The 10,287-nt window shown below is 35.7% G+C and overlaps 1 non-coding gene and 1 pseudogene across 1 annotated transcript; one reads left to right on the top strand and one right to left on the bottom strand.

Moving 5' to 3' along the window:
* Positions 1–3,608: 3,608 nt before the first annotated feature.
* On the top strand, positions 3,609–3,681 carry TRNAA-UGC. Its single transcript has one exon. It is a non-coding gene; the product is annotated as a tRNA-Ala (tRNA).
* A 401-nt stretch (positions 3,682–4,082) lies between these two features.
* LOC113276244 lies at positions 4,083–8,848 on the bottom strand (annotated as a pseudogene).
* Between the last annotated feature and the right edge of the window lie 1,439 nt (positions 8,849–10,287).

The following is a 10,287-nucleotide window of genomic DNA, read 5'->3' on the forward strand; positions in this document are numbered from 1 at the left end:
CAAGCATGTAATCTAATTCAGAATTAGGAAAAGGTGAAAAAAAGAAAAAAAGAAAAGAAAAGGTGAACCCTGCGATAGCATGTTTGTTATACAATGTAGTGGAGTTTCTGCAAATTCATATATTTATGGTTCTAAATGCAAAACGTGTTAGAATTTCAAAAATATTTCAACGTGTTTACAACCCCGAAATATAGTTAAGGAAAGGTGAAAAAAAATGCCGCCTTCAACCGCCTAGACAAATTTAGATCATGACTGTCGATATAAAGACTTGTCCCCCTAAGAGAAAGGACTATGGGATAGACTATTTTAAAGTCTATCCCGATCAAAATGAAAGAGAGTCTAGATAAAGAAATGCAAAATCAACCATGGGATGGAGGGATAATAGCCTATACGGCAAACAATTGCCCGTTTGAAAAAAAAAATCAAAAGTGAGAAATTTGCATACGGCTAATATTAGCCGTTTAGTTTGGTGTATGCCTATCAGTCAATAGCTAATTGGTCAATTAATATCTTTAGTAAAGAAAGTAAAACAAACTTGGCGGATTTTTGGCCGTAAAAATATCACAAATGAGAAACGGCAAACTAAAAGCCGTTGGAAAGAAAAAACAGTTTGGAAGGCAAACTTGTTTGCCGTATTTCCAATGAATATTTCAAAGGACGAATCATTAGTCGTATAGGGAAGACTTTCATATACTCTTTCGATTGAAAGAGTAGGTGATTGAGTTTGGGGTGAAATAGGGTTTCACTCTACCCATAGTATGACCTAATTTGGTCTAATTTGATCAACTCTTTCATTTTAAAAGAGACGCAGATCCTCTGTGCCGGCATTTCCCTGTGCCCCTGTTCCACCCACTAGTAGCGTGACATGTGGATATCAACCCTAACAACAATTTAACCCTGTTATCTCTTTAATGATCTACTCTTAATTGAAATAAAAATAAGAAAAAATATTCTTTAAGATCCTGTTCAACTCCCTCCGGCTCCGTTTATCAACATATGCCGATCACCTAATTGATATTACAGAATATGTGAAAAACAATTAGGATTTAATTAATAAATAAATCTCCCAAATCATGAAGAACCCAATTAACTTTTTTAGTCTTCGTAATGAACATATTTGATTTGATCTAACTCGATTTTTTTTTAGAGACCAAGTTTTAATCAATGAAGAACCCAATTAAACAATTGAATTCTCCGTCACAATCAATTCTCATAACATCTATTTTCCATGGTTAGAAAATCTTTCAATATGTGAGAAAAAGAAATCAAACGGGGATCACTTACTGTTGTTTATTATATACAGTATCATAGTCATGGATTTAATCTTAACAGAAATTATCCACCTTTATAGATACACAGTCTAAAAACCCAATTTCGAATCTTGAATCCTGAAGAGATCCTTTTCAGACATGGTCATGGAACAATCGCAAGGTAGAAGAACAGACGAGAAGTTTCCTTTTATTAGTCTTATTTTTGATTAAATAGAATTATATTAACAAAGATAACGGGGTTAAAAAACTGTTAAGATGGTATCCACATGTAGTGCTCCTACTGGCCGGAACAGGGGCACATGAGAATTCCGGCACAGAGGATCCGCGGCCCTCTCAACCCCAATAGCTCTTGCTCTAACAAAACTTTTAGATCATGATTGTCAATATAAAAATTTTTCCCCCTAACCAAAACTCTAGCTCCGTCCATGGTCACAATTTTGTCCTGCTCATCAAACTGCTTTTGAACCACACTCATAACTACGCGGTGAAACCCCACCTTTGAACAAGAATGGTTTTTTGGGGACCATGGTTATTTTGGGGGACCATGGTTTTATTTTGGGTAAAGACATTAGAAGTAAATCTAGGTCACCCCTTATCTAGATATTTATATTAATACCTAAATTACCCTCTTGATTAATTTTTTGGTAATGATTAGTTAGTGTTAATAATAGTTAGCGTAGTGATTAGTAAAATGATTAAGTTAAAGATAATTAATGAGATTAAAAAATCAGATGACTTTTTTTTTAAAAAGAAGCAGAATTATTGAGAGAGTAAAATTGGAGAAGATGAAGAAGGAAAACATGAAAAACAAAGGATTTTACCAACCACAACCGGAGGAAGAGTATTTGGGTACCCAGGTATGTTTCAAACTTAGATAATGTTGGTTGAATTACTCCAAATTTTCAAAAAAATGTAAATTTTTAGGGTAGATTTGGGCTTGTTCGGTTACCTTATGTGAAGAACAGGTTACCGAACTCATCTGAAAGTATAGTTCGGTTACCTTTTCCATATATGCAGGTTACCGAACTCCTTCTTTAATGGAGGTTTTTATTTGTTCGGTTACCTTTTCCATACACGCAGGTTACCGAACTTTGTTTATAGGACTTACAGAGTAATGTTCGGTTGGTTCGCAAACTTTAACCCCAACAACATATCTAACTGAACTCCACATGTATGCAATTAGTGAAGAGTTCGGTTTGTCAAGATTTTTTGCGAACAAACAGAAACATAGTGGAACAAGTTCGGTTAAATTGAAACTCAACATAGTAGGTAAAATAACACAGTTCGGTTACATTGGAAAAAAAAAATTTTTTTGGAATATAAGTAGAGTTCAGTTACTAGATAGTTTTATAAATTTTTGCGAACCAACCGAACAAGGCAGGTAAAGTTCGGTTATATCATAACTCAACATAGTAAGAAAAATAACACAGTTCAGTTACATTTTTTTTTGTATTATGGGTAGAGTTCGGTTACTAACTAGTTTTAGAATTTTTTGCGAACCAACCGAACTCGGAGTTCGGTTATCAAAAATTAAATTCGTGATAACCGAAGTGTTCTTCGTGTTCTTGGTTTCAGAATGTTCGGTTACAAAACTAGTTTTTTAAAAACTATTCCTAACCGAACATGCCACTTTAACATCCATTTAAACCATATTTTGATGATTTCTACTCAATTTTCCTATCCAAAAACGAATTAAAAAGATTGATGGTTTTTCAATCGAATGAGGAACGTCAAGGAAAGAGAAAAGAAGAAGAGAATAAACTTTTTTTCAAAACTAAAAATTTTCGATTGTTCTTTTGATTTTGATTTTGGTTAATAAATTCATTTAGATTAGATGTAGGAGTATATTTATATAGTTATTAAGTTAGTTTTAATTTAAATTAAATTAAAGTAAAGGGTAAATGGGTATTTATCTAATTTTGGGACACCCCTTATAAGTATAGGGAGGTTGGCCTAATAAGACCATGGTCCCCAAAAAAACCATGGTCCCTAAAAAATCGTTCTTGAACAAATAGAAATCAGCACCCTACAAAGTTTACTTGGGGCAGTTTAGGCTGTTTTAGAGTTTAAGTGCAGAATCAAGTTTTGGATGGGATACACTGGGCCAACCCAACATTCGGTCAGGCCTAAGACAGACGTCGCAAAATGTGTCCAGACTTGGAAGTATCTAGTATATCATCTGTGCTTGTAATATATGATAGGAATACCGACCGAGCCAATGACAACTAGGGAAATAATAGGAAGAATCCAAGGTCTCTGTGCCTGCAAAGTCACTTTGTAGGGCATTGTTATGTGGGTGTTCAATATATAAAGGCATACCGAAACAATGGCAATCACGGGGATGTAGCTCACATGGTAGAGCGCTCGCTTTGCATGCGAGAGGTACGGGGTTCGATACCCCGCATCTCCATATATATACTTCTACTTTTTTAGAAACAATTTGATCGAGATTGTATTTCTACTTTTTAAGAAACAATTTGATAAGAATAACTTGAAGTTGAAAGGTTAAACCTGATTTTAATAAACTATACCAGCTTGCCGAATTGAAAACCGGAACCGATGAAGAATTTATACAAAGGCATTTTGCTTTTGCAGAATTGAAAGATACAAAGATTGAATTTTCAGTTCATTCTTATGACAGTGAGGACCAAGTCTTCCCAAACCTAAAGAAACATCAAGTCTTAGTTCCCCATTTTGTATAGCTTATAAAGACTAGAAACTTGTTTCCGTCTTTCTCTAACCATGGCAAGCACAGGGGTCAGAACTGAGGAAATCACAAAGGCCGTTGAGAAAGGGTTTTTCTTCAGGTCATCGTTGTGTTTCTGAGCAAAGTCTTTGGAAGGGACTACTAACTTGATTGCCGCAAGCTTATACCCCTTGCACTCAAAACGAGCAATAATCTCTGATATCTGCAAACAAGATAAGGAAATTTAGACATTATCTCGAAGACAGGCAATAGCCCTAATCAGGTATGATAGCTATAAAGGTATGTTCCATCTGAGCAAAAGGAACAACTTCATATCATTAACGGAGAAAAGGATAAAAGAACAGAACTGAAATGTGACTTTTAGTACCTCGGCGGCATGTGGTTCCTGCTCTTGAAGCACGTATGCTGGAGGATCAAGAAACATAATCGAGTAAATGTCAGGATTACAATTAGGATGAATATATGCAAGATAGCTACAAAAACTACTTCATTGCCCATTTATAAATAGAGGGGACAATACAGGGAATCATTCTCCAACTGTTAGCTGGATAAAATATCTGAAATATATACAGAAATGAAGCTTCATCTACTAGAATATTGCTTGATAAAGCTTAAAATGTATACTGCAAAAGGATCAGAAAGAAGGTGTGATCATATGTAGAAAACATGACAGTAGCAACGAAATGTTCAACATTTGAAGGACTGTATCATATTGGGCGAAGTCTAGATCGCACTTAATTATAGAGTACGGTCCATGGCTTTTCTTTCAACCCATTACACAAGGTATAATTGTTATGGAAGAGTTTGCGACAGCCACATGCTATAACTTGAACAAGGGCAGGGGTCCTCTCCTTTTTGCCTCCAGATTTCATCTAGTTGCTACTAACATGCATTATCTGCTCAGACCTTTTACTTTAAAATCATCATGTCCTTTGCATACATTGGACTAAATATTAGGATAATGAGTAAAGAAATTAACCAGGGAAACTAAATCTAAACATATATTTAAAGAAAACCTAAAAGTAAATGCAGTGAACTGTCTAAATATAGAAAACCTTGATAAACATGATATTGTTTTATAGAACAGCTGCGCTCCTAATATATGTTTTCTATATTTTGCTTACAAATACAGAAAACCTTGACAAACATGATATATTCTGAAAGTAAATCTAGTAAAGTGTGTAAATGAAGCAGATATTGTTTTATACTGGCACTTTCGCACTGACACCACCTAAAACACTTCAGCCGAAGGCTTGAGCTTAACTGAAAGCAGCTTGACCAATACTACCATTGATAATGAGATCTAGTTTCTGGAATAAATTTAACACGCAGTTGCCAATTATTTACCTATTACAGTTGATTCAGCCAGCTGATGCATTTCTTCAAATAAAGAAGCTTCCTGCTGGTGGCAACCACATGCGTCTACAATAGTAAAATCACAGTTTTCCTTCTTGAACCTCTCTACCCATTCTGTTGCAATCTTTACAGGATCTGATTTCATATAGCTGTTGATCATAAACCAGATCACTATGTAAATGAAAAAGTGACATAAAGTTACATAAGTTAAAGAGGAAGTGGCAAAATCTACATCCACTAGTCCACTGATCAATAAAATACAGAAGGGAAACTTACCGTACCATATAGGCTTCCGGCACCTCTATTACGCGGCATAACTTCTCCATGGTATCTTTACATTCTTTTTGAGCCTTAACAAACTCAACTTCCTACTGAATTTTGTTTTCCCCATTTACTCCAAATCCTACAAAGAAATCAATCAAGCAAACAAGTCACACGAGTTTTCAAGGACATAAAAATATCAAGAAAGGTCTAATCAGCAAACTCTAAAGAGCTGACATAGGAGGACATTATAATACAGTTCAGATCCACAAAACAACATACCTTCAGAACTGCATTCTCCTTGTTCGGTTCTACCATTTCGTTAAGTCTACTTTCCAATTCAGATTTCTCTTTACACCTTGGGCTGCCGGCACTTCTTTGCAATCTCTCGTGTAGTTGTAGATGTGCTTCTTCCACACGACACAACTTCCCCATGGTACCCGTACATTTCAATATCAACTGATTTAAGCACAGGAAAAATCTCCCTGCTGCAGAATTCATCATACACCGTATAACTCCGCAAACATACCCAGACCTGAACTGAGCTCTATTGACCTAGAACAAACATGTCCATCGGATATCCCAATTCTGCATCACCCGGAATGATTTCATCATCTGACAGACCTAGGCTTGTTTCTGGTGTTGGCTTTGAGCATGAGTTGTGCTAACTCTCTACGGATAGCGATAATTGTGGCTTCGTCGCTTTCAGTTTGCATATTGTTAAACTGATTCTGAGGAGGAGGCAGTGCATCTGATAGCAAACGGTATCTTGTAGCACCTTCTCTGAACTGGCCTGAACAGTATCTTGTAGAAGCTCCACTGAACAGTCCTGGATTACTATGGGGCGAAATAATCTTTGTGCTGATAGGGTGTCTAACTAGACTGCAGATCAGAGAAGTTCTATCATGATCAGAGGAAACTAGTCCTTGATAAGCCTCATCGAATACTTCACATATCCTGCCTAGTTCACTCATGGAAACAGTCCTTGCTGTATTATCTGCGTGCTGAAATGGATCTTCAATCTGACAAACAGTGTGCAGTAAAGTTGATCAGGATGTGCAGAAACAGACTGGTTCCTATCATCTAATTCTTAATATCCAATTTGCAGGATTAGAGAGGACATGAGAAAACTTACAAATAGTGGATAGTCGTTTGTCCACTTAGTACTGGTACTTCTGTGTTCTCATCGCCCCGTGTAAGTGCAAATTGCATACTCTGATGCCAGCATGTTTATCGAACTTAAGATGGTTATTGGTAAGCACCTGTAAGATTGTCTGCAATATTCCCCTCGTAAATTTCCCTTAGCGGAGGTAAAATTGGAGGTTCACATGTCTGAAGGAAGCAAAAACAGTTATGGGAATACCATTGAAAGTTGAAACACTGAAAGAAAATGGTGGAAATTAATCCTGCTATCACATAACTTGAAAATCTTGTTCAGACAAGAACAAAAAGAAATATAACCTGAAAATGGAAAATGACAAGCAAACAAAGAGAGTGTGAGTTCAGCGTACCATTTTTTGGGTCACTGATTTGCTGCGACTTTGCCCACTCCTTGATCTGCATGGAGGAAACAAAGACTAACTTAGACGTATTGGCACTAACATACAACAGAATGTATCATTGGATACTAAAACTGACCAGTAAAACCATATCACGGAATCGCTCATCTATCCCAGTAATCCAGAAAAATAATCTAGATTTGATTTGGCACAGCAGATTACTGATTGAGATATCACAAGAGATGTTATGGAGGTTGCTTTCAAATATTAAAACGGGGACTCTTGCATGAAGAAAAAGTCGCAAATCACGAACCAGACCTGAAACCAACATTTTATGATTTTACGAGAATGAAAAAAGTTACAATGTGAAGCCATTATGCAGCGTAAGCTGGAGTACTGATAAAGGAAATCTATAGATGCGGCAGTAAACAATTAATACATTAGAGGCAAGATCACTGAAATAATAGAAGTGATTGAATGCACGCTACCTCTCCTCCGCAAGACTTTCCTTATCTCCCTCAGAAAGTTCTGCTTATTTGTTTTGTCAGTTGATGAAACAAGTGAATCACAGGGTACTTCGATAGATATATCCAAATCTCCCCATCTACTGTAGAGATTGGATACAAATGATCCAAATGGCTCCACTGTTGCACCTGTTTACAAATGATATTTATTGCCATTTCGATTTATTAACCACTGAAAGATCCAATGTGAGTTTAGATGAATTTTTTATATCCTTATACATGAAAGTAAAATAAAATTACCTTTTAAACTATCGATAGATCCGACAACAGTCCGTAAGTCACTGATGATGGTGTAACGAGCTGTAACATCTCCGCCTAATGGTTTGATAACTTTGAGTATGTCTCTAAGGCAACGTTCCGGCAGTGTTCCACTACCCATTGTATCATACGATGACAAAGGACTCAACTTCAACTCTGAAGATATTCAAATGGGTGTTTGTTAGTTCACCACAATAACATTTCCAATTCAAGTGAAGTAAAATTACACTCTTTCTTATAGTTTAAACTAAAGTAAGTTAAATTATTGAGTGAGTTACGATACAATTTGGATCAATACCTGCGCCTCTAGTCGCTGTAACTGGAACTTGTCCCGGAGCTACTACCACTTTATTATTATCTATGTTGTGAGTCTGGTAAGCAGCAGCAATCTTTGTTGCTTCTGCCACGACATGATTACAAACAGTGTCATCCTTAATCATTTTCGCACTCCCTCTTCGAACCAATGGTTGAAGCGCACTCATATTAACCCTGTTTGAAACACCTTAAGAAATCATAGTTGAATTAGAAACCTGAATCATACTACTAATCATCAGTATGAAATCTGAAACTTGTCAAAAATGTGATTCATCCAAAATACCAAAATGGAGAATTTCGAGAAGTTGATTATGAACAGCAATAGCATTAATCACCTCATTAGGAACAAGAAGCAATTGAAAATCAGAATGCTTCATTCCCATCAGGAACCTGAATACAGGTTTATAATTTTTTCAGCAAAATTATAAAACCCTAACCCACTCTAGCACCTAAAATTGAGTGAAAAATACAACCCAAGATGAGTTTTTGATGATTTGGGTTTATAAATTACATCAAATAAATGTGAAATTCAGGGAATACAGAAAGAATCACTCACTCATGGAGAAAGAAGGTTAAGTTTTTTTAGGTTTATTCATTCACTCTTCTCATAAGACTGGTTTGTTGATGATAGATAGAGTGGTGCATCCAAGTTTGTAGGTTAATCCCTCCCTCCCGCCCGCCCTCTCTAGAAAGGGGTTTCTTCTTCTGATTTCTTGATGGCTTGAAGGTGTTGAAGCTCTGCTCTGCTCTGCTCAGCTCAGCTCAGGGTGTTCTCTACACAGTAAACTGAACTACGAAACACTTACATGGATTTGAGAATTACTTGCTGAATCAGGCAGAAGTTCCCCAGAAATCTGTGAACGCAGGAAACGCTGAAACCTTAAACTCTTATTTTAGGGTGTATTTCGAGTCTTACAAGAGAGAGCGAGATAGACTATGCAAGTGTGGATAGTCAAAGTAATTCCTCGACTTTCTGTAGATAACGTTTGGATGTGCATCGAGAAGGATCGTTTCGACTTTTAGAAGTCAAAAAAACAATAAGTCAGGACCAGCATATTTGGAAGTCTGAAGTAGAATATGAAGCAAAGATATTTATCTCGTTGTGAAATTTTACCCCCAAATTAATTTCTTGTTTTTTTGACTTTCATAAGTTAATTAATTTTGAACGTGTGTCCAAAATTTTATACCCAAATTACTAGGATTCCAAAATGATTTCTAGAAGTCCAAAATTTAATTTTCTGTGAAACAAAATAGTTTTGCTTATGACTTCTGGTACTGATGTCCAAACTCTAGCGCGTTTTGATATATATCTAGAATTACTTTTCGAAGTCGAAAGACAAGAATTAGTTTGGGGTAAAGATTCAGAATGACTTCTAAAAGACAAAAAATCAACTTTTGGCGAAGCAAAATACTTTTGCTTCCGGTTCCAAACGCATTATACATACCACCTTTTGCAAGGAGCCCATGACTTGTATAGGGTACTTTAATGATAGGGACAAAGGTTGGAGGAGTGTAGATCCATGTTAAAGGATTTTACGGATAACAACAACTCAATGGAATGCCCTTCTAGAAATTTTAAATATTTTTAACAATATTCGGCTACGAAATATCAGAGACATCCTATAAATTATTCGTTCATTTTAGAAATCAAAGGTTCAATATTTGCTTTTGTTTGTATTAGTGTATTAGATTCCAATATTTTGGTCAAAATTAAATCATTTGGCTCATTTCTCTCTGTCAACATGCGTTGCATGATAATGTACAAAACTAGTGGAATGCATATTCTCCACACATATGGTTGGTGTGGCAATTTTTTTTTTTTTCAAAAGCCCTTTTAAAACATAAGATTTTTTTCATTTTAGTTTTTTGTAAAGTTCTTGCAAAGTGTTTTTTATGCAAAGCACTTCCAAAATTTACAAGAATATATTTTTATTAATGCAATAATATTACACTAATCGAAAAAAGTTATTCAACAATATTTACAAAAGAAATTTCGAAAATCCTTTGCATATTTACACAAAAATCCTTATCACTTATCGAAAATAAATGATAAGACTATAGATCAACATAAAAACTAGGTTAAGTTTTCCTGCAAC

This window comes from Papaver somniferum, chromosome 4 (genome assembly GCF_003573695.1).
Source record: "Papaver somniferum cultivar HN1 chromosome 4, ASM357369v1, whole genome shotgun sequence".
NCBI classification, from domain to species: Eukaryota; Viridiplantae; Streptophyta; class Magnoliopsida; order Ranunculales; family Papaveraceae; genus Papaver; species Papaver somniferum.